The following is a 23,418-nucleotide window of genomic DNA, read 5'->3' as shown; positions in this document are numbered from 1 at the left end:
CTCACAGCTTTGGCTAAGTTCTATCATGATTAACATTAAAATCAGTTTTACTAACTCCACATGATTCCAGTTGACAGGCATAAATCAAAATGCAATACTACTGTCCATCTTCTAGTGTCTGGGGAAGGTAAGTCAATAGAAGCTAGCGCAAAGTAATATAAGCAGGATAGATAGAAAGGAGGAAAAGTCATACTAATATAGCTGACACAAAATAATCAGGATACATTGCTATAGAAAGGGTTCATTTAGCTATGCGAAAAACTTCTGGCTCAAGGTTCAAGATATGCAAGGGCAAATCCAGCACTTTCGCCTGTAAGATAAAGGCACTGAAAGCTTATCCAAATTCTGAGAAGTCTCTAAACTCATCTTTTACAGTCCTCCAGTCAGGGTATTTCAGTAGTAATATTCCAAGAATTTACAGTTTCAGGATCTGGATGCAAGTTACCATCTGAATTCATTCACCTTAGCACAGACAACCAGTAATTCTATAATCAAGTTTTAAATTCCAAACAAGATCAGAAGAAATCCAATAAGAAGCTGTTAAGTGGATTTTCAAGTAGGTAGTTATCGCTTGCTTCAATATTTCAGTTTCAGTAGGCTGGCTTCAAACAAAACTTTAAAGTTGTTCAATTTTCATTTTATGCATTTGACATATGTATGCCAAATCCCTACTTGTAACTATCTTTCACCCAAGATTAAGATTTTTTTTTTTCCTTAAAACAGAAAAAAACCATTCACTAAGTTAGCAACTTGGAAGCAAGATTTTAAAATGTATTTTTAAGCTTATGTAGTTAGATTTCCAGCATCCCTTTTAGTATTCATAGCTACATAAAGCAGTTAAGTACTTGATATTGCGCGATGGCAAAATACAGAGAAGACATGACTTGCATGACTTGCATTCCTTCCTCTTTTAGGGCAAATACTATAGCCAGATTGAGATTTTTCACAGTACTCCAAATTTAAACATGCACACCGACTCTGATGTAAATGCCTAGGTGCAACAGGCTATTCTTTGCACATTCAGTAATTCTCATGGGCCAGCACAGCTGCATAACTAGAGAAAGTAGCTCAAATTTCATTCAAAGATTCCTGTGATACATTTGATTTGATTATTAGCCCCCTGGCTAGTAATAATCTCACAGAAATTATAAACTCCACAGTTGATCTACTAACATAATTCACAACTCAGGCGAATAATCTCAAAAAGATTATACTAGTACAGCATTATTCATCTGAAAAATGTAGGTTTTATCCATGTGTATGAAATGTGAAATAAACACTGCAAATGCAAAAATTACATAAAACGTGCACAATGAAAACGCCTTTAAATGTACATGAAAACATCAAAACCTGTTCAACTCTTTCCATATTTCCTCGCTATGCAGTAAGATCTCTTGGACACAGCATAAAAACTGCTAAAGTTATTACTGTAAAACTAGTAGTGTTCAGCAATAAACGGGTAGGCATTACATGCTAAATTTAGCACCGTTTGTTGTTAATTACACAAAGGAAAGTGTTTCAGCAATACTTAATAACATGTAGAAGCAAAGGTGCTTCCTATCTAGCCTGTTTTGCAAGAAAGGGGAGGGGGGCAAAAGGGGCAGAAATATCAAAGATCTCCAATTGCCGTTTCAGTTTCTCTACAGGGCTAGTAAAAAAAACCCACCTAACTGGATCCTTAGAGAAAGTTAGACTACTTCGTATTTTATTAGACTGATCAAAATCTAAAGCAAATAAGCTACAGGTTGTCTTGCATAACCCTAAAATAAATCCAGAATTGATGTATACGTGTTTTATATATTTGCATGTATTGATTACTGAACTGCTACTGACTTGGCAATAATTGAAATCGCACACCAGAGATTTTACTCATGATACCCATATGACTCACAGGATTTACATTCTACCAGAAACTATGTAATAGCCTGATCTAAAGCAAGTGCTAAAGATACAGTAATTAGATACAGACTAGACCCACATATTGTTCTCTGATATGGGGATACTACAAGCCAAAGCAGAAGCAGCTGCTTATATGCTACTTTGGACAAAGGATTTCTTAGCCAGTTACAAACCAATATCAAGGTTCATCTACAGATCATTTAAAACTATATATATTGTCCTTTATTTTCCTCAAATTTGTGTTGAGGAATGTAAATAACAGATTTGGTCCTACCTCAGTGTACAGACAAGACATTCATGATATCCAGTGAATGAACATTCACTCTCCCAGCACAGTGAACAACTAAAAGAAAAGCACAACGTGTTCTACAATACTGCTTAGTCTGCTTTCTTGGAATGATATTCTCTGCTAGCCAATCTGTCCACCTGCTTCAAAAAAAACACCAGTGGAAGAGTGCTTTGCTAAGAATAGCTAAGAAAACAGACTGGGCAGTATCACAGAACAAAAGTAACAGGAAGATCCAACTAATTCTATTTAAATTATTTTTGAAGGGGAGAAAAGGAACGCCAAAGCGACCCCAAACAGCACAGGTTACAATAAGGTAAGGGAGCAGTTTTTCTAATCTAGGAAACAAAAGAGCTGGCATGGTTTTTGTGTATACCTAGGGTCTTCCTAGGGCAGGGAGGACACAGGCACCAACATTCTAAAAAACCCACTTGATTCTTTCCACAAGATTAACTCAATTTTGGATATTAAATATTGAGTTGGAATTCAAAGCTAGTTCTTCAAAACCTGGTTTAACAATAAAGTGTCAAACAGGTTAAGTCTTCTGCTACGAGTTTCAAAAATTTATCTAGCATTCACTTTTAATAAATACAGCATTTCATTACATAAGAATATATATCAGCATTACACATTAGAAATATTTAAGTTACAACTGAGTACTTGAGAAGTCAAAAGGCAGAGCCTTTTAGCTCCTTTCTACTTAGAACTTATTCAGCTTTGAAAAGTATTTCAATTCTGTCTTCTAGACACACTAAAATATATTAAGCAAAAATTCAAGAAAAAAACCCAGTAAGTTTACCTTTAAATTTATGAATTCAAGATCATTTGAAACTTATTACCTATTCAGGCATGCATTCAAAATGGGTAAAAAAAATAACATAAGTTTAAGTGAATTTTCAATTCCCTTAACTATAAATAGTTTAAGCGTACAGTCTCTAGGCAGCAAGTGTTAGATCTTACTCGGTTGTATTTCAGCAGCTCATGTAGCACAGCTTCAGCTGCTAGGATGAGCAACACTGTTGCATTTATATACACTATATTTTTCTTATTTTATTACTTCCTGACCATCTTTGGCATACATGGGATTATAAATACACTTATACAAAAACTTGTTGACACCCAACATTCACTTTACAGCTTAACTTTATAGAAATTATTCACTGTACTGCTCTTCTCAATACCAAGCCTGATCACTTTATTATGGCATAAATTTGTTCCACTGACAAAAAAAATTGATCTGGTGTTCTCCCACATCCCCAGTCACTCCTCCTGACCCATCTGTATGCCATCGATTCTACTCAGGAAGCCAGGTGCTAAGCTTTATCCAGCTGAAAATCACTCCACCAAAAGTAGAGAGTTTCTTGCTGGACCAGGGACCCAACTCTGGTCACAGCACAGACACGTAAATAGTGCTAGCACAGAGCACACAGCAAGAACAAACAGCTGGGCACCAGGGAAAGAACATGATTCTGTACTTTAGTAGCAGCACAGACTACCACTGGTTTTGAAGTTACTTGCCATATCGCTGGGAGCAGAAGTGGCAACAAGCTTATGAGCTAATTTAACAAGTTACAAGATATTACGCTAACAAAAGCAATAAACAAATACACGTTCACCGCAAAAGATACTCTTCAGTCCCAGTATGAGACCCTGCAGGACAGGCAAAAAGACATTTTGATTGTTTATGTGTAAACAGTAGGCACACAAATAAGAGGTGAGGTTTTTGCATTTGGGAACAAAAATCAAGCCCGTTTAACATCACTGAAATCTCACTGTACAAGTAACATGACTGAACAGTTTGTAAGTGGTTATACTCTATGTAGAGAGGATTAAGTGATCAAGAAAGGGGTGGTGACACTCCTGCAGTAATACTCACTACTCATTTGAATTAACAACAACTTTAAAGAACAGTAACACTCCACATTCTGGAACATCTTCCAATAGCTCATGCACTATGCGGGCACTAACTGGTATCTATCAGAGACCACTAACCCATACTAAACAACATAGACCAGTCAGCTACTCCTGCAGTGAGCTGCTGTGGGAAGGAGAACGCTGCACTACTGCAGGGTACTTTGGTCCCACTAACATATGTTCCACGTTTCACTTCCCCAAGTCTAACATTAGCACGGAATTTAACATACATGATAGGTGACAATGTCCTAACTCAAAGAGCACGTTGCGTTCAACATGAAGGAACTCCACGTACCTCAAAAGAGAATGGATGATAGAACTAAAAAGAAGCAACTACCTGCATATCAGTCCTGAGTCGATGCAGACCATTTCCAGCTTCAATTGAGAAGACTCAGATTGGGCAATCTGATAAAATAATATTACTTTATCATGCAAGAATCACAGGGAATCACATAAGACTAACAGCTGCCCCTAAAGCTACGTTAGAAGAAAAATACACAGTAGCTACAGAAATAGCTGTACGTGAAGTGGAAAAGAGGGAAGTTCATGGCAGTAAATGTTCCAAAAAGGTAGGAATGATGAAAGATAACAGGAAAAAAAAAGCGCAAGTAGATGTAGTGGTAGACCTCAAATATATTTAAGGCTCCTTTAGTGTCCTTATTATAACAACCTGAGCAACAATGCATCATTCCTAAGGTATCAACATTAATGTAGTAACAGAGGCAGAAGATCTATGAATGCCAACAAATAATCATACCAGAGTGATATGATTATTAGCCCTCCAATTAGAAATCAAAAGGGCTTAGCAGTCCAAACAAGCACATCCAAATTAGCTTTTGTTCAAGAATCTCAAAATTTCATTTGGGAGGCTCTAAGTCATGAACTTTTAAGAAATTCTGAGAATGGGAAAGTTCTAGAAGGTTAGAGAAAAACTGATGTCACATAAGGGACATGGTTAGTTTACTAAAAACAAGTCAATTAAAAGTGGAATCTTCCTTGTTCTATTGAGCATAACAAGTTGGTAATAATAATTACATAGGTAAAAAGAAAAATCAATACAACCAACTTCTTAACAGCATCCTCTTTTTATGAGGTTACCATGCTGAGGACAGAAATTTCAGCACAGCATTCAACTTGCTATCACAAAGTATTCAGATTAAGATTCAGAATGATGATATAAACTCAGTATGATATTATATTTATTTTAAGCCCTCAAAATAGAGAGTCAAGAATAAAGCAGGATGTGTCCACCGAGCTACTGCTAAGCTGTTTACCATTACTATTGTGACCTCAAAAAGATCAGGAATCACAACCGATCTACTGCGCAGATCATTTAAGCCTGAGGAAATAGTAAATAACAGAGAATCCAAGTGCTGATAAACCAAACTGAACTGTTTGCCAAAATGAGCACAAGCTAAATAGGCTAATTTGAAATTCACATTGGACTGTACCAAGACAAAGTTTAATTTTCCTATCTCATAAAAACAGCCTAATATTTTAAGCATCAAGTCTGAAGAATTCTGAAAATGAGAGGAATACTCAGTTGAAAGTTGAATGTGCTCAATGAATCGCAGGATATAAACAAAGTGCTGTGAGGTAGGCAGCTAGAATGATGCATTATCTGACTCTACATCAGAGAGAGTACTCTCTTTCAGACAGCAGGACTAATTAGCCAACAGGGCAAGTAACAGGGTTGTGATGGACTCTACGTCCATTCTTTCTAAATGGGAAGTTTTCTTTGTGGTTATATCAAATCCCAAGAGGGATTAATTCACAGAAGTCCTATAGCTTGTCTTTTTCAGATGAGACCGGATGATTATAAATAGTTCCTTCCTGGATCAAAATCTATTAATCATTCTTTTGTATTTGTACTGTGTGCTATTAGCAACTGGATAATCAAACTACTTTAACATTTTAAGAGCAACAGCAATTATAATGTTTATATGAAAGATCATCTCTCAGATGTCTATAGAACATCAGTGCACGATCCACAGATTAAAAACTGCCTATATGTTAAAGCCATCTCCAAAACATGCTCCTGAGGATATATCCAGAACTACAAGAAAAGATAAGGAAGAAACAGAAGAATAGGAAGTTCATTCCAAATTTACAAATAAGTTTACCTATCCTGCAGATATTATGAGATGTACATCTCATTACAACATCTTTTCAAAAATCTGCATCAAATCATCACAAGTATTAAACTAAAAGGTATAACTTCTGGTATAATACAACTGCCATCAAATTCATCATTAGGCCATGTATTGGGTTGGCATGGCAAGGGTTTGGTAGCAGGAGGGCTACAGGGATAGCTTCTGTGAGAAGCCGCTAGAAGCTTCCCCTGTGTCTGACAGAGCCAATGCCAGCTGGCCCCAAGACAGACCCACCACTGACCAAGGTCGAGCCCATCAGCAATGGTAGTAACGTCTCTGGGGTAACAGATTTAAGGGGCAAGAAAAATGGAACTGTGCAATTGCAGCAGTAAAGAGGAGTGAGAATATGTGAGAGGAACAGCCCTGCAGACACGAAGGTCAGTGAAGAAGGAGGGGGAGGAGGTGCTCCAGGTGCTGGAGCAGAGATTCCCCTGCAGCCTGTGAAGACCATGGTGAGGCAGGCTGTCCCCCTGGAGCCCATGGAGGGTAACAGTGGAGCATAGATCCATCTACCTGCAGCCCGTGGAGGACCCCATGGCAGAGCATGTCGATGCTCAAAGATGACTATGACCCCCTGGGAAGCCTGTGCTGGAACAGGCTCCCGGCAGGACCCGTGGGCCCATGGAAAGAGAAGCCCACACTGGGGCAGGTTTGCTGGCAGGACTTGTGACCCTGTGGGGGACCCACACTGGAGCAGTCTGTTGCTGAAGGATTGCACCCTGTGAAAGGGACCCACACTGGAGCAGTTTGTGAAGAACTGCAGCCTGTGGGAAGGACCCACATTGGAGAAGTTTGTGGAAGAGTGTCTTCCCATTGGAAGGACCCCACGCTGGAGCAGGGGAAGAGTATGAGGAGTCCTCCCCTGAGGAGGAAGGGGTGGCAGAGAAAATGTGTGATAAACTGAGTGCAACCCCCATTCCCCATCCCGCTGTGCTGCTGGGGGAGAGGAGGTAGAGAAATCAGGAGTGAAGTTGAGCCCAGGAAGAAGGGAGGTGTGGTGGGAAGGTGTTTTAAAAACTGGTTTTATTTCTCATTACCCTACTCTGATTTGATTGTTAACAAATTTCCCCAAGTCAAGACTGTTTTGCCCGTGATGGTAACTGGTGGGTGATCTCTCCCTGTCCTCATCTTGACCCATGAGCCTTTCATTACGTTTTCTCTCCCCTCTCCAGCTGAAGAGGAGAGTGATAGGGAGGGTTGGTGGGCATCTGGCATCCAGCCAGGGTCAACACACCACAGGGCATCAATGATACAGTAATAGTATACAACTTATTTCACTTCCTTTTCCATTTAGGACTCTGTTCCCTTAAGACAGCATGAAAGTTTGCTTCGAGAAGTGGCACTATGAATCACGGGTTATTGGTTGATCATGCTTTATCCATATGTGCTGGTTGTTCCTGCTTTCAATTGAACCAGCTTTCAAAAAATCAAAAAAACCTCAACTGAAAGCAAGAACATGTTGCATCCCTAGTAGTCCCCTGGGCCAAAAAAACCTGCTAGTAGAAAACAGAACAGCAGTAAAATATACCCAGCTTGTGTAAACCAATGGAAACACTACTGGCCTACCATGATAGTGGACCAAATCAAATAATCAATGAGATGGCAACAGTCCCAGCTGTGGGCATAAGAATTTAATTTATTTAATTGCCCAAAAGAGGAATAACTAGCCACTCAATTTGTTTCTCACTGTATTTGAATTACACAAGACAGAGTGTTCTTTATATGAAGTTCTCTCCTAACACACAAAAATGAAAGAAAAGTTGTTTAAAGGAAATCGTTATCCAGTTCCAGTTCTCACAGGTAAAACAGAGTGCTCACATTTTACAATGGAACCATCGCCTCAACCCAGCAAGAACATGCAAATAATTCCCTTCAGTTAAGTTCATGCTAGAGCTTAAACAAGCCATTCACTGGCTCCTTCAAGTTAAGCACAATTGTATGTTGACCAGATAGTAGATTATTTGGGTTAGATTATTTCAGGTAGATGATGAAAAAAAAAAAAGAGCTTTGAAGCTTTTATCTGTAACTATTCAGGGACAGAGAGAACCTGAAGACTTTGGAGAAAAAAATGCTTTTGAAAATGTTATTCATGGACTGTGGAAGTAAGCATGCCAACAAGTTGATGTTGTATACATGTGGTTCCACTAAATACAAAGAGTTGTTTTAACATACCTAGGCCTGTTTGTTATAGATTTATCATTTCTCCTGACAAGAAAGCAGCATTGTTCCACTCAGCAGTGATCCAGGTATGTCAATTTGCCAAGAAAGGCTCTCTTCAGTGAGAAGATCAGATGCATAAGTCAAACAAAAAAGATGTCCTGTTTGTCCTATGACTCATGGAAGATCATTTATTGAAATCTGTACTTCACATTAGCCATTTTAAGAAGGGCTCATTAAGCATATTCACCCCGCACTCTTTATTTTACCCAGCCAGAAATTTAAAGAACACACCAAACACACCCCTAAAAAACCAAGCCCCAAAACAACAAAAAAAACACAAACCAAATAAAGAAAAAAACCCAAACCAAAAAAATAAACACACAACACACACACCCCAAACCACATAAACTTAAAATAATAGTGAAGTATGGCTGTGCACCTACTACTGAGAAAAAATAAAATTCTTATTTCGATATTCACCTACCATTATAATGCTAAGAAGTTCTGTGCAAATTGTTTTTGGAACCCAGAATCCTTGGCTATTCTCAGAAAGCAGAGTTTGAGATGCCAGGTATGAGAATGCTGCTAGTTCTTTCAGAGCTCAGTCAATACACACCTCTAGTGGTTACAATCACCAGCTGGCCATGTGTCAGCCTGATATGGGCAGTGGGGGTGTGGATTAACTTATTAGCATACATAAAAATCAGATTTTTGAGTCCTATTTGTGCTACTCATGTACAAGGACACAATAATAATAAGACAGAAAGAACATCACACTTCTGCAAAAAGACACTTCACAGTGAAGATTACAGGAACACCACAGTCATCCAGTTTTAATATTAGTAAACAACCTACTGCTTTATAATCAAAAAATAAGAGTTTGCAAGTACATCACGATTCTGTGATGCATAAATCACAACAGGCACAAGAATATATTTAAAACACATACTTGTGAACTCCTCTGAGTTCAGTGTCACTTAAAACCGGCATGGCACCCATTCTCAGGGCATCTACTATGTTGCATCTATAACTTTATGTCAAAAGATTACATAAAATCCAGCCTTTTTGGTTTCAGTAAAATTGTTAGAAACAAACATTTCATAATATGATTTGGCAGACTGCTCTTATCCTTGCCATTTTTGCTGTTATATTGTAGTCTGGTTTGTTATTCACTGGACTAGAGTACGTGCTAAAAGGCAGAGATGCTTGTTTAAAAATTTTGGTCTGTAGATGCCTTGGAGTTAATTCTTAACTTAAAGGAGAGTCCTACACAAGCAAAAAGGGTTAATAACATGCACTGGCCCAAACCCAAACAATGCAAGATACAGGTTTCCAACACTGTCAAAATATTTACAACGTGTTGTGTAAACCAGAACAGTTTTTAAATATTTGCGTATTCTAAAAAGTTGAATTGACCACATCACTTAAAGCCTTACAGACTTTTTCTTTTTGCTTCAGAGCTTGTTACTGTGCGGTGTTACAATATCCATGCTAGCTCTATCCCTATTTACTAATTAGGGCTGTGTCCCTTCTCAAATATTGACACATCCTGTCTACCACTATTCAGAGGACTCTACTAATGCACACCAGTTCACAGCAGATCGAGCAGAATCACTCACACTCCAAGAAGCACACATCAGGGCAGACTCTAGACCAACACCATTAGAGAAATTTTGACTGTTCCCTTCCCCCAGGGAAGGTACCTTGCAGGATAGCATGTAAAGGAACGACATCCAAGGCTCATGACATGACAAATTGACTATGACTATAGACTGGGAACCAATCCCAGGATACAACAGCCTTTTTACTATCAGCTTCAGGTTATTCTTCCTAATGCCAGTGAGACAACTAGCCAGGTAACATTCATATTAAGTACACCATTCTAGTCAACCACAGACTCACAACACTTCCTCACTTTATCTCAGTACAGTTATATCACTTATTTCCTGCTTTCCTCCTTTTCGTGTCCCAAGAACAATTCATCATTACAGTAAGTCAAGCCAAAAATCAGCGACTAGGTTAGTTGAAAGGAACAACATCACTTCATGAAGTTTTACGGATTAACACAGAATTTGAATTAAATCCTATGTTACAAAAAAATGTTCATCTTACAGACTAGCCTTCAATTCAAGCTTTAGAGACTTCATTCCAGGTCTCAGGCAATGAGTAAGTCATTAAATCTTAGAATTTCTTTTAAAAAGCAGAGATGCCAAGAACCAGCAAAGCACTACTCTAATTTAATAGTTTACATGCATGTTTAAACAAATCTATTTAAAACCCCTTCAATCTGCATCTACCATTCTCCTGGCTTATTGTATAAGAAGATGCAACTTTTTTCCAGGACCTGCTACTCCCACATTGAAAAAACCATGCACCATCTCAGAAGCAGAAAGGTACCTTTTAGCTAACTTGTATTACTCCCACAGATTCATATATGCACAGGCAATTCTTGACTAGCAGCACCGCTAAGCATTTTATCCTTTGCCATTCCTGTGTCAGCTCTGCGTTTCCCTGACTGTGGCCTAAAGGTTACTGTGACCTGAACTCGTAGCTTGTAAATGCAGGACAAGAGACTCCTGTGCTTGTCACAAGGACATCTTTAAGCGAGTAACTCACTCAGCTCTAGAGAAGGAAAAGGTACCTATGTGCTGTATAAACAGACCATAAAAACAAAACTTCTCATGCCTAACACTAAATTATCCAAACATGTCATGCGGTAAAAATAACAGGCTCACAATACTGATTTTTCAGACCAACATTCGAGTGTGTGCCCCAGTACAACAAAAGAAAGGAGACATCAACCCATTAGGTATATACCAGCCTAGGTATTTTCATAAAGTATTACTTACAAGCATAGATCAAAACGTTGCCCAGAACATCACTGCAAAGTCAGAAAGCAATGTTACTATAATGGTATTTCAAACATTAAAGGAATAAAAAAGTAAAATTAGAAAAATACAATTAAATATACACTACAGAATAGAATGAAGTTTTTGTTACAGAGGTGACCTGGAGAATACAGAAACTCTCTCATAAACCTATGACAGTTAAAAAAAGTTAAAGAACACTTAAGACCATCCACAAAGATGCATATACCTAATATCAAGCCCAGCAATCATAAATGCCATCTAATTTGTCAGCTCGATAGTTACTGCATCCACTTGCAGCACACCATCTTCAAAACAAAACAATCAGTGAAAAAATAATTCCAAAACAGTTTTGCCCCTCAACCATTAATAAACTATTTCATTGCTAACTACAATTGTGCTATGTATCTTCCTTTTAACACTGATATCGTTGCTTGATGTGTGGTATGCAGTTTAACACCCCAAAGCAGTTTTTAATGTTTACTCTGGTATGGCACTGCGCAACACTCAGACCTTGAGCCAAAGAAACTGACTCTAGAACTGTGAACTACGCACCAAGGGGAGTTTGGAACACTTGAACACTGAAAAGCCATGCCAAGGTTAACACTACAGAGGACAAGGTAGCACCTTCACTCCTTTCCTGTTTACCATACCTACACTGTGGTATAGTATGATCAGAGATCTCTAAAATGATGCTGCATTGTGCTAATGAGACATGCCCTGTGCGCTAATACATGCTATTGCTTAAGCTGATTCAGTTGTAATTGGCAGAATATAACTCTACCATCTTTGAAGGCAAATCGCAAGTTTGACAAAATATAAATTTCAGGCAGGTACAGGTATGAAAGAACAAGCACATCAGCCCTCAGTGTTAATAACCTTAATAGTTAAAAAACACAGTTAAGAAGTTTTGCCCATCTGAAATACAAACTGTTTTAGTTAACTCTCACTTTTAAGCAGAAATACAGGTCTTCCCCCCACCCAAGAAAGCAATGAAGCAATGTTTTTATATTGGTCTCATCAGAGACAGAAAAGAATGATCTTTTTGTAGCGCTAAAAAAAGAAAACACAGGTGCTTACATAACACAGTCTTCACTATGACTATTATAATAATACACTGTTAACACTTTTACCTTTTCAAAGAGGAAAGGTTCTGTCTTTAGAGAAGGGCTGAACAAACTCTGGAATTAAATCCACATTAGCAGAAGGGAAAAAATCCCCCCTATAGCAAGAGAAAACAGTCTTATGGCAACCTTTCAAGCTGTTGAAAGGTTGTGAGGTCATGGAGTGTAACAGAAGAAAACAAAAACATCTAGTGCATCCAAAGGCTCATTTTTTACCCCAGTCTGGGTCACATAAAACTGATCAAACTTACTGAAATAGGTACAGGAAACATGAACGATGGTGTACTTGTTCTAAATTACCCTAACTAATCTACAGTTTTAATCTCGAATGGCCAAGAAAACTGAAGACTTAAAACTGCCAGATTCCGTTTACTTTTCAGACATTCAATTTTCAAACATCCCTCGCACCTTTCTGGCTACTGCTCGGGCAAACGGATGAAGTCTCAGAAGACTGAGTCGATCAGCTTCTGAGTCACTCCAACCAAAGACAGCCAAGCAGCTGGGAAAGATGGATAAACAAGCCAAGCAGACACCTTAGATACCCAGTGTTTCCTTAACCAGGTAGCCTCGACACATATAAAGAGTCTTCTGTCCCACACAGACGTTTCATTCTGGGAGACGAGGAGATTTTTCCCACAAGCCAGAAAAGGGAAAGTCAGAGAGAGAAGGCGGCAATGGCAAGACCAAGAAGCCTGACTTAGCTGTGTCATTACTAGTACTCAGGACTCTGTGAGCCGTTTAAAACCTCACTCTCCCCCCCACAGAAACACCTCCTCCCAGCAAATCAGCATCGTTACCTGCCATCATCCAGGAGGCCGGGATTTCAAAACCAGGAGGAAAAACCCAATGGCTCGATTTCAGGTCTCCCTCCTCGCCCTCTTTTCCTCCCGTCCCCTCCCAAAACCAAAGCCGTCACCACCACTGAGTGGGTCACTAAACTTCCCCGAGCAGCGAGTTCTTCCCTCCTACAGGAACCGAGCCTCCCCACGGCCAGTGTCGTCATCCCCCGCAAGCCCCGGCCCTACCCTTCCCAGCCAGGCGCCCCGCAAGGAGAGCTTCACCTTTCCCTCTCCGCCCCCACCGCCCCACCGCCGGGGAGCCGAGCCCCGCCACCCAAAGGGGCCTTCACAGGGCTTGCCACCCGCCGCGCCCCGCCCCGCCGCGGCCTGACCCCGCCACGGGGCACCGGCGGCTGAACCAACCACCCCCCACCCCCGCGCCCGCCGGTGAGGCGACCCCCTCCCGCGGCAAAGGCTCCGACGGGGGGCTAAACCCCGGCCTCCGCCTCAAGCCTCTCTCCCTGAAGCCGGGGCCCAAGACTACGGCATCGCCCTCACCTGGAACACCGGGAAATGCCTGTCTCCTGTGCCCGCCGGCAACGAAGGAGGGAGGGAGGAAGGGGACTAAGGAGACGGCGAAAGATCACGGAGAAAAGCGAGAGAATCCCCACGACTCCGCTCCCCGCCACACCGACTGACTGACTGACCGCCGCCCCCCACGCCCGCCTGCCCGCCCGCCCGCCTCCCCCGCCCCTCCCATTGGCGGACGCCCATCCGCCTTCCCCATTGGGAGAAGGCGAAGGGCAGGCTGCCTCCTCTCCGCCGCCCATTGGCTTTCTCCGACTGCCAATTAACCCCGCTTCCTAGTGGATGGCTGGAAGGGGCGGTGGGGGCAAAGGTAGCTGGCGGGCAGCGGCGGGAGCGGGGTGGGGGTTGGTGTGCGCGGCTGCCTGCCGGCGCGAGCTCACCCCCAGAACGGCTGCCGGAGGCTGTTTAGCGCCTAGTGCGCGTGCTGGGCGGCCTGCCCACCCCCACCGGCTGGCCGAGAGGCAGGCGCCGCTCGCCTGTAGATAGGGGTGTATATATATACGTGGTGGGAAACCGCTGGCGGTAACGCTGCGGGGACGTGGCGAGGCGCGACGCGGATAAAATCACCGTGCTTGAGCCCCGTTTGCACCGCGGGGGACGGTGAAGGAGCAGATTTTGTTTCCCGAAGCGGAATTTGACGGAGCCGATACGTGCCGAAAAGCGAGAGGGACTTTTTGACGGCCGAAAGTGGTGAAGGTTTTAATTTCCCCTCCGGTCCGCGGCGTAACGCAGTGCCCTCTAACAGCACAATGCGGCAGTGACGATGCTGCATTCGTGACGCTTCTCCCCTGGCCCCCGCCCGTCAGCTGGAGCCGCGTCTTGCTGGGGGAGACGGCGCGGAGCTCCGCGGGCTTGTCTGCCGGCTGCGTTTGAGACAGAGGCGGCTCAAGGACAGAGCCACCTTTACACTAGCGTTGATGATTTGGTTAAACCTCTGTGCGAGGGGGGACGCGCTACTTCAACAGTTATCACGGGCGGAACTGTTATTCCAGCCCTTGCCTATCTTTCAGACTTTATTTGCTTTAGACAGAGGATTATTTCAAGTTCCAAGCAGCGGCCATCACGGTAACCTTTTTTCGCCCCTTCAGCCTTTGCCTTCTCCACCAATTTCAGCATTTCCCTCCCATCTGCCCTCCTAACCGCTGATGTGCCTCCAGCGCTGTCCCAGAGGAGGGCCTGGTTTGAGGACAGCGAGAGCTCTGGATCATCGGGCAGGGCTGCAAAAGAGTCCTAAGTGTACTTTCCTCTTGGCCATATTTCTTATGCAAGTCTGCATATAATCAGCATAGACGCCAAGTCTTCCTGTACTCTTTCACTAAGTGCATGACTCATTAACTTAAGGAGTTTTAAGTTCACTGGGAATTTAGATTAGCTCAGTAGGACTGTGAGACCATAGCACTGGGGTAAATTTTACCTTCTGAAGAAGTGTCCTTAAAAATGGATTTGAATTAGCTGCAGTTAACATTACTCAAGATTTGGTCAGGTTGGTAACTAAGATTTAACATAATCTCCCCCTTCCCTAACCTCCTTTTCATCTCTCTTGCGTTGAAGGTTAGTAGTTCATGTCTGAGAGGAGGAATCTTGAAATTTATTGCTGCTTCTCCTCTCAGTTCTGACCACAGATGCACTTTAGTTTTCCATGCAGTCTCTCTCATTAAATATGAGATTAAGCTTTGCATGAACCAGGTCTTTTTACAGGAGATTACGAGTGATATATATAATTGTAAATGTAGCCCTTTCTGCATGGACACGAATCAAGCTTCCGTTTTGCCTAGAGCATTGTTAAAGCTGGAAATCCTCCCTGCCAGAACACTTAGACTTTCTTCAACCTCAACATCAAAACAGTCATTCATCTCTTTGTATGGTCAAATAACGCTCAAACTTCTTCAAAGATTAAAGAAACAGAATAGGAATTCAGTGTAAATCATAGCGCTCCCTGGTAGAACTAAGTTCACACTGTGATGAAAGGGAATTCCATTTTGGCAGAGGACACAAGTTCAACCTGCAGCTAGTGGTGGACTGACAGAAAAAAAACCCTGAACCCCTGACTATTCCATGCAGACTTGATTGAACACTGCCTTGTGCCCCAAAACTCTTCACAGCGCACAAAACCTGTGCAGATCACATATACACTACCACCTGTGAAAATCAGGACTCACATTCTTATATTAGGGCAGTATGGGGGCAAGAGCTGTAAACAGAGCAAGAGGCATATATTCAGCCCTCGAGTCTGGTTGCAAAAGCTATCAGACAGTCTTCTAACAACAAAGAAAATAGTGCCTTTTTCTTCAAAACCTGTGCAAAGACTTAGCTAGGCCTCTGTACTGCTTATACATTTTATTTACATATTATCTGTATTACATTATATATATTACATTATGGTGTGTGTATATATACACAATAAATATTACTCTGTTTACATATACATATTTACTACTTTTTAAAAAATATATATATACATATAGGTACGATAATTTAGCCCTTATGTCACAGTGCAAAGGCAGTGGTGTTGTTTTGGAAGCCCTTTTCATATGGAGCTTGAACTGGTTCTGCCTTCCAAAGGGAATGGAGGGTGATCAGAAAGGAGTAATTTTAATTTACACATTTTCATACTAAGAACTGGATTCAGATTTTAACACAACTTAAGAAATAACAATTGTGTTTTCCAACTTTCCACTTAAACATCTTAATAAATCTATCAACATCTTTATAAATGCAACGAAACTATAAAGATAAAAAGGTAAAGGCAGGACTATTAATTGGAAAAAAGAAAGTTCACCGAAAGACAATTCATACAAACATTTTAATTTAATATTTGGAGGTTCAAGGGACCACTTTAGGGAATAGTATTGTTAAGCTGCTGAATATTCTTTTCTGGTGGCAAGATGTTTCCTATGCTTTTTTACATCTAGATGAAAAATGCTTAGACACCTTTGGAAGCCAATAACATAATAACAGCTCTCAGAATTTTAAATGCATTTTCAATTGTAAAGTTTTTGCCCCTTTCCAAGTGTACCATTTGGAACAATTTGGAAGCAACATTATTAGAGTTTTCTTTGTCTACTTTTTGGATTAATGCTATTGATCTTCCTCTGAATTACCTCTATACGTGAAAGCAGAATTTGCCTGTGTTGGGGTTAATACCCATGCTGGTGCAGTAATTTGACTTAATTACTCATAGTAACACAGTTTAATGTATGCATAAATATATACAGGCTTGAGGCCATATGCACTGAATAAATACATATATGCACTTGAAAAACTGCTTGGGGAAATATACCTTGGTGTTTAATAAAGTACTATTTTTTCAATTTATAAAATGTAAATCATCCTTATGCATATTCAAACAGTAAGTTTTGCTTGTAGTGAATTAAGAGAGATTAGTGGTCTAATTACATCTATCATCAGTCATGCAACCTCCCAGCATGATGCCACTGTTATGATGCCATGAATAATTTACTGATATAGTGAATCATACTTTAACATATTAATCATTTTGAGTTTTAGTATTTTGATATTTTTTCCTACATATTAAAAGTTAGTTGTTCTCTAAACTTTTTCAGTTATATTCAGAATGTGACATCTCAATCTTTTTCTTAGAAGAAAGGCTAACAGTCTATGCAGCCTTGCTGGTGAGCATTTGATTTAGACTGTTAGGAACAGGACGGGAAGTTTCTAACAAAAAAAAAAATCCTCTCTCATTTTAGATAAGTATCCCACGGTTATTTTTACTTTTAACACAATCTATTTTTAAATATGCTTCTCGTGTCTTCTGCTGTCCTCAGAAATTCCATGTGTCCTTTTAAGCACTATTACTTTCTCTGTAAAGAAACTCTCTTGGCTCCACTCAGTGCAAATTTTATTGGCATTTCTTAACTCTTGCAATAATATTTCAGCATTCTCTTCAGAACATTCCTCTCTAGCTAAGAAAGCCCAGGTGTTACATATATTTATTTATTTACACCTTAAATCTAAATTTAAATCCTGAACCATATTTTGATTGCAAATGTAATGCTATGATTACATATGCCAACAATGACACAGAATTTCAGAATACTACATTTAAGTCCACTCCAATCAATCAGTTTCAATGTTTCACTGCCCAGCTTTCACTGGGAAAGAACTTTTCACATATAAGACATGTTCTTGTTTGAAATATTCTTTAGTATCTCCTTGGTTTACACATTAATGTTTTTAATTAGTGTTTCATAATGTCCAAACTTTTCTATTTCACAACAGCTGCCTATTATTGTCATCTCAGATGTGAATGGTACGCTTTTAATAAGTACAAAATGTGAGAGTAATTAAGGCATAGAAGACTCTCTGTCAATGGCAAAGATGTCAACAATTGGGAAAGTTCTGGCTGTGGACTGCTTCTAGTATGGAGAGTTTCTTTGAGCTTGCCTAAGCTTTGATAGCGACTTTAAAAAAGTGGGAAAAAATACAGTCTAGCACAAACAACTTCCTACTATTCAGTAAAAACAATGTTTTTCCAAGATACTAATTTATGTCCCTATTTCCTCTTAATAATTGCATTTTTAACAAAATTGTGGCTAAAGTCAGCTTTTCCCAGCTATACATATTTATTTTCTGCAGAGAACACAGGAAAAAATTTTTTGTTTGTTTTTGTTAAGGAACCCCAAAGGTTAGCATAACTGGCTATGGACAGCAGTGTTATGTTTTGATACCTACACACCAAATGGCACAGAGTCCTTCTCACTGACCTGAAGGCTTGAGCAAGCTCTTTAAATACAGCAGGCACAAAAATGTACATTGCCTTCTGTTTTGTCCACCTAAGTAAACTGAACAGTAACTACTTCAGAAACAGCACTAGTTTATAGTGACAGAGAAAAGTCCTTCCTTTACTACAGATAAGTGAGCTGTGCCTGACACATTCTGCTGCTGAGATGCAGGACTATATATCTTCTGTGAAATGTCTATTGTTTTGCTAAGTTTATAGCAGGAAGTGAATCAGGAGACGGGGACATTTTAGGCAGAAGTTCTATTGTAAAGCCAACAGCAACAAAGTAGCTCTAGGGATAATACTGTTTCTTTTATTCTAATTAAGTTCCTAAAGCCATATAAAGAAGCTATTCTGTGGGAATCTTATTAATTCTTTCCATGTCAAAGAATTAATAGGGAGAAAGGTTAGTGCCCAGGAAGCAAGCCCCACTATTCAACTAGAGCAATAAGCTCCTTCTACACTGATGTCATTATAACAATTCCCTTAGCTGTTTAGAGCTTGTCTATTTAATTCCTCATACAATGCTGTCGTTATGCCAGTGATCACCTGAGCATATGAAGAACAGTATTTTAGGACTGAGACACACATTTATTTTAGCTCTGCCTGGCAAGTTACTACACTAGCCAAAGTCAGAACTTTTGAGAACTGTTATTCCTGATTTATTTTGCTCCACTGAAAGCCAAACCAGTTTCTTTGTCCTACAGTTAGATACATTTGAAGGATGATTGGCCTAGGGCCACGATTAGTTACTCAGAACTAAGGGCTTGTCTGCTTGCAGTCACTCAGATTTAAGCCCACTTAAGCCCTCTCAGCCAGAGGTAAAACAGTCTTCAATCATTTGGAGAATTAGGCTCCGGCAAAAAGAGCTACCTTATATTTGAATGGGAGCATCCACACCAGGTTTAACATCTTTTCTTACTCACACCTTTAGTCAGTTCCCCTTAACTCCTATAGTACAGGCATTCCCTAAGTGGCATACACATCTCTCTAATCACCTCAGTTCCAGCTGATAGCAGAGCACATCCCAGGCTGTTACCAGTTTGCACACCACTTTGTACCATTTGTTCTGTCCTACTACAGCAATAGATTTAGTTAAGGACGCAGGAGTGCAAAGTTTAAAATTTTATCCCTGAGGCAGTAATTAAAGTTTTCATTTTCAGTTTCTCTTCCTCCTTACCAGATTTTCACCTTTACTTTTCAGGGCCATGTACAAACAAGCATCTCACAGGGTGATATCCACATACTAACCTCCTCCTCCCCCCCCAGAACTACTAGCTATGATTGCTTTTGTTTCCTTGTCATCCTTCTGCAGACAAGCTGCTTCATGCACAGAGCAAACCCTCATTCCAGCTAACACAGAACATGACCCTTTCCTTATTGAAATTCCTTCAGAGAACCACTGTATTTTTCAACAGGTCTTACAAAGAAAAAAAAAAAGGTATTATGTAGCAATGGAGGTTCCTAATTTTGAGTTTCTCAAGAACATTTCACTTACCTACATGAGGCCTCAATTTCTTCACAGAAAAGGAAGATTTGCTGCTTGCTTACAAGTTTTTGGGTGCTTGCTTGTTTGTGACTGATAATCAGAAAGCCAATCTTAGTTATCTAGAATTTAATGTTATTTCAGTTTTGTTCCCTAAAACTCCCTTTGCATTTGTAGGTTTTTCATGTGTTCTAAGTGAAACTATAGTTAAGCCTTCAAACTTCAACCTCTGCAAAAGGCCTGTTGGAAAAGGAAATGAGGAGAAAGCAGTCTGGTGTATCTCATCACTAGTCTATTGTTTTTAAAAAGAAAGTGGAATGAGATCAGGAAGAGAGGGTCACTGTATCTGCAGTCTCTTTGACTTCTTGCTCTCTAAAGAAGAACACTGCATTACTGAATTCATGTTTGGGCCAGCAGGATAAATTACTGGCAGTACATTGGTTGGAGACATAATTGTGTAAAATGCGACATCAACATTTGGAATCTAAATTCTAGTTCTGAGATTAAGTACTACATAGTCAAAGATTCCTATCAGAGCTTCCCTCCACCGCAGTTAGTAAGACTTTAATGTTTTGATTTTGAGGTAGTAATGATAATTTACTAGATACTTTACAAAGATATTTCATTCTCAAATGTTTGAAATACGTTTTCCCAATTCTCCAGTGGCCAGAGAGGAGGATTTCCTTGTTCCAAATTGACAGCTCTGCTACAAAAATATTTTCCATATAAAATACTGCTCTGCAAATTCTATATGTGAATTAAATATCTCTGCTACACACTGGGACAGAAATCCTTATTCCTTGAAAGCAATAGTAAGACTTCCACTGATTTAACATGATAATTTTTCAGAAGTCAGGACTGAAAGAGATGCACTATTACACTGAGTAATAAGATGCAAGCTCAAATTAGTTGACTCTTTCCAAGCCATTAGAAAACCCCCAACCAATCAAATAAGAATATTCAATATTAGTAATATTACAGGTAGTGCCATTCCTGTTCCATCTTGTCAATATCTGTGTTCTGGAGGCCCCAGTTTGACTCACTGCCTAGCTGTAAATACACCATTGCCAGCACAGAGTAACACCTACAAACAAGTTGGAAGGATGGACAAGATTATTTAGATGCTACCATCAGTTTGGGTTCACTGTAAAATTACAGCTAAAAAGCATCCCCTGGATTAAGTCTCCAAAGCCTTCTACAGAAATAAATCCTAATAACCCAGACTTGGTTTTGCTTTCACGTTAAGCCTTTCCAAAAGGGAGACTGAAAGTCACTGTAGCTCAGTTAGTACATTATGACTTCTACATACTCAAGAAGTAACAGTGTGAAGTTGACTTTTTTACCAGAATCTGCACCTCTCAGTATACCTCTTCCCTATAGAGTCCCACCAGCCTAAGGCTGCAGGAACAGGAAAGAAGATACAGGAGTAACCATTCTCTTGTAGCCATCCTTGCTAGTGCTAGTGTTACGATAGAACAAGACTACAATATCCTTTGTCCAAGCTACTAAAGAAATTACTTACAAGCAGTGGAAATGAAGGTGAGAGAAAGCTCCATTTTCCTTCTGTCAGAGTATCCTTGTTGTGTTGCCTGTCTGTAAGAAATATAACCATACTACAAAATACTGCTTCCTACAGTCTCATAGTTCCTAAGGCTGTCACCGCTTCCTACCTTACCCCCAACAGGCAGTTGGGGGTAAAGCCAGAAACATCTGCCCACTAAATACCACATCCTTAAAACAACACTTAATATCTGACCACACATCTGTTTAAGAGCAGCTTACCTGTCAAGGTTCAAATATGCAAGCAAGACTCACACTTAGGAACTGAAAAAAAACCAAACCCCAAACCAAACACAAAACCCCAACCCCAAAATCGGAGAGACCTGGAATTTAGATAAGCTTTACTATTCTGCAGTAATCATCTTTTCGTAGACTTATTTCAAGGGCCAACTTGAATATGTTTTTGTAGAGGCCAGTAAGAAGATTCAAGTCTGATGACCAGAGAATCAGTTGGATCTCGGTCTTTATTTCAATGGAATATACAAGATTACACTTGGAGTGACTCATTCAGTCTGCATATTTCATTCTTTATTGCAAGGATGAATCCCAGATCATGTGTGAGGATATTGGTCATCCCAGCCCACATCTGCCCTCCCTCTCCAGCCCAAACTGCTCTTGCCAGATTGTGTTCAGACTGAGAGTTAAAGCACCAGCTGTCCCAAAGATGACAGTTTGCGAGTGGCTGCCCTCTTCTAGGAAGACCTTCAAAAGCAGGAAAAGGACTGAATTGACATTTTCTGTGGTGCAGGTGTCTGGTTTACGTGTTCAGGACACTCAAAACTTTTGGGAGAGGTTAAGCTTACTTTGCATGCCCTTCAGTGGCCTGCCACATAGGAGGGTAAAGCACATAGCCTGCTGTGTCAGGCAGATTGAGTGGCACTGCACTAGTGGCATCCAGATTAGAGTGTATTATGGTTACATGGACATTTGCAACTCTCAGCCTCTTTCATCTTTATCTCCACAGTACTCTACCATCAAAAAGAAAAAAGGGGGAGGAGGGGGAAGAAAAATAAAGACAACCAGAACTGCACATTGACATTTATAAATAACTGCCCAATAACTGGTGGAAATGCAAGTGGAAGCAACAGGCAATCACAGACCCAACTAGTTTATTTATATGTTATGTTGTTAGAAGACTGAAATACCTAATTTTAACTTTTGCTCTATACATCTTGGTAGCTAATCATCACAACTTTTGTTATCAGAGCTACCAGAAATACCTTACCACGTGCAACAATATTTTTGTTATAGTGCACACAAAATATACAAAAATAGACAGATATTGTACTTATATACATGCATAAATACACCAAGCAATCCTGGTGTAAATAAGAATTTATCATCAGCTTCAGGCAATGAGATTTATTACAGTATGTAGTTGTTCTGTCTGTTTTTCCACAGACATGCATTATCTTGAAATAAGAATTAATGACTAGTAAAACAATGCATCAATGTACCATGTGAAACACTCCCTCAGTCCATGAAACTTTCTACCTTTAGAGAGTTAGTGGCTCAAAACACTTAAAGGAAATAAAAAAACCCCAAACCCTCAATATATTAAGAGCTGCTTTTCAGTTTCTTGATACCAGTTATAACTCATTAGCTGCATTAATTGACAATAGCCTCAAGTCCATGCATTGCTATTTTTTCTAGTTGCTTTCTCCTTTTACTAGCAAGAATCTGAACCATCATTGTGACAATATTAACACTCACCACTACCACCCTTTACAGAATCCACACCTCATTTATTATAGGGAGCTAGGGATAGGCTGCTATAGAAAATAAATTATACCCAGAACAGCAAGGGGTTTCTATCAGAGTGCATATTTCCAGTTATCATGTTACAAAGAAAGTTCTTAAT

At 40.1% G+C, this 23,418-nt stretch overlaps 1 protein-coding gene across 3 annotated transcripts in view; it reads right to left on the bottom strand.

The window, feature by feature from the left end:
- The window catches only part of PACSIN2 (protein kinase C and casein kinase substrate in neurons 2), a 64,966-nt gene extending 51,035 nt beyond the window's left edge, over positions 1 to 13,931 (bottom strand). For all 3 annotated transcript variants that reach the window (XM_075113060.1, XM_075113070.1, XM_075113080.1), the window contains exon 1: positions 13,741 to 13,931. The gene's annotated coding sequence lies outside the window, so the exon portion shown is untranslated. The remainder of the gene's footprint in view (positions 1 to 13,740) is intronic.
- Positions 13,932 to 23,418: the final 9,487 nt, after the last annotated feature.

Source organism: Phalacrocorax aristotelis, chromosome 1, assembly GCF_949628215.1.
Source record: "Phalacrocorax aristotelis chromosome 1, bGulAri2.1, whole genome shotgun sequence".
Taxonomy (NCBI): Eukaryota; Metazoa; Chordata; class Aves; order Suliformes; family Phalacrocoracidae; genus Phalacrocorax; species Phalacrocorax aristotelis.
The sequence above is the reverse complement of the archived record's forward strand: the minus strand, read 5'-3'. Positions and strand labels throughout refer to the sequence as shown.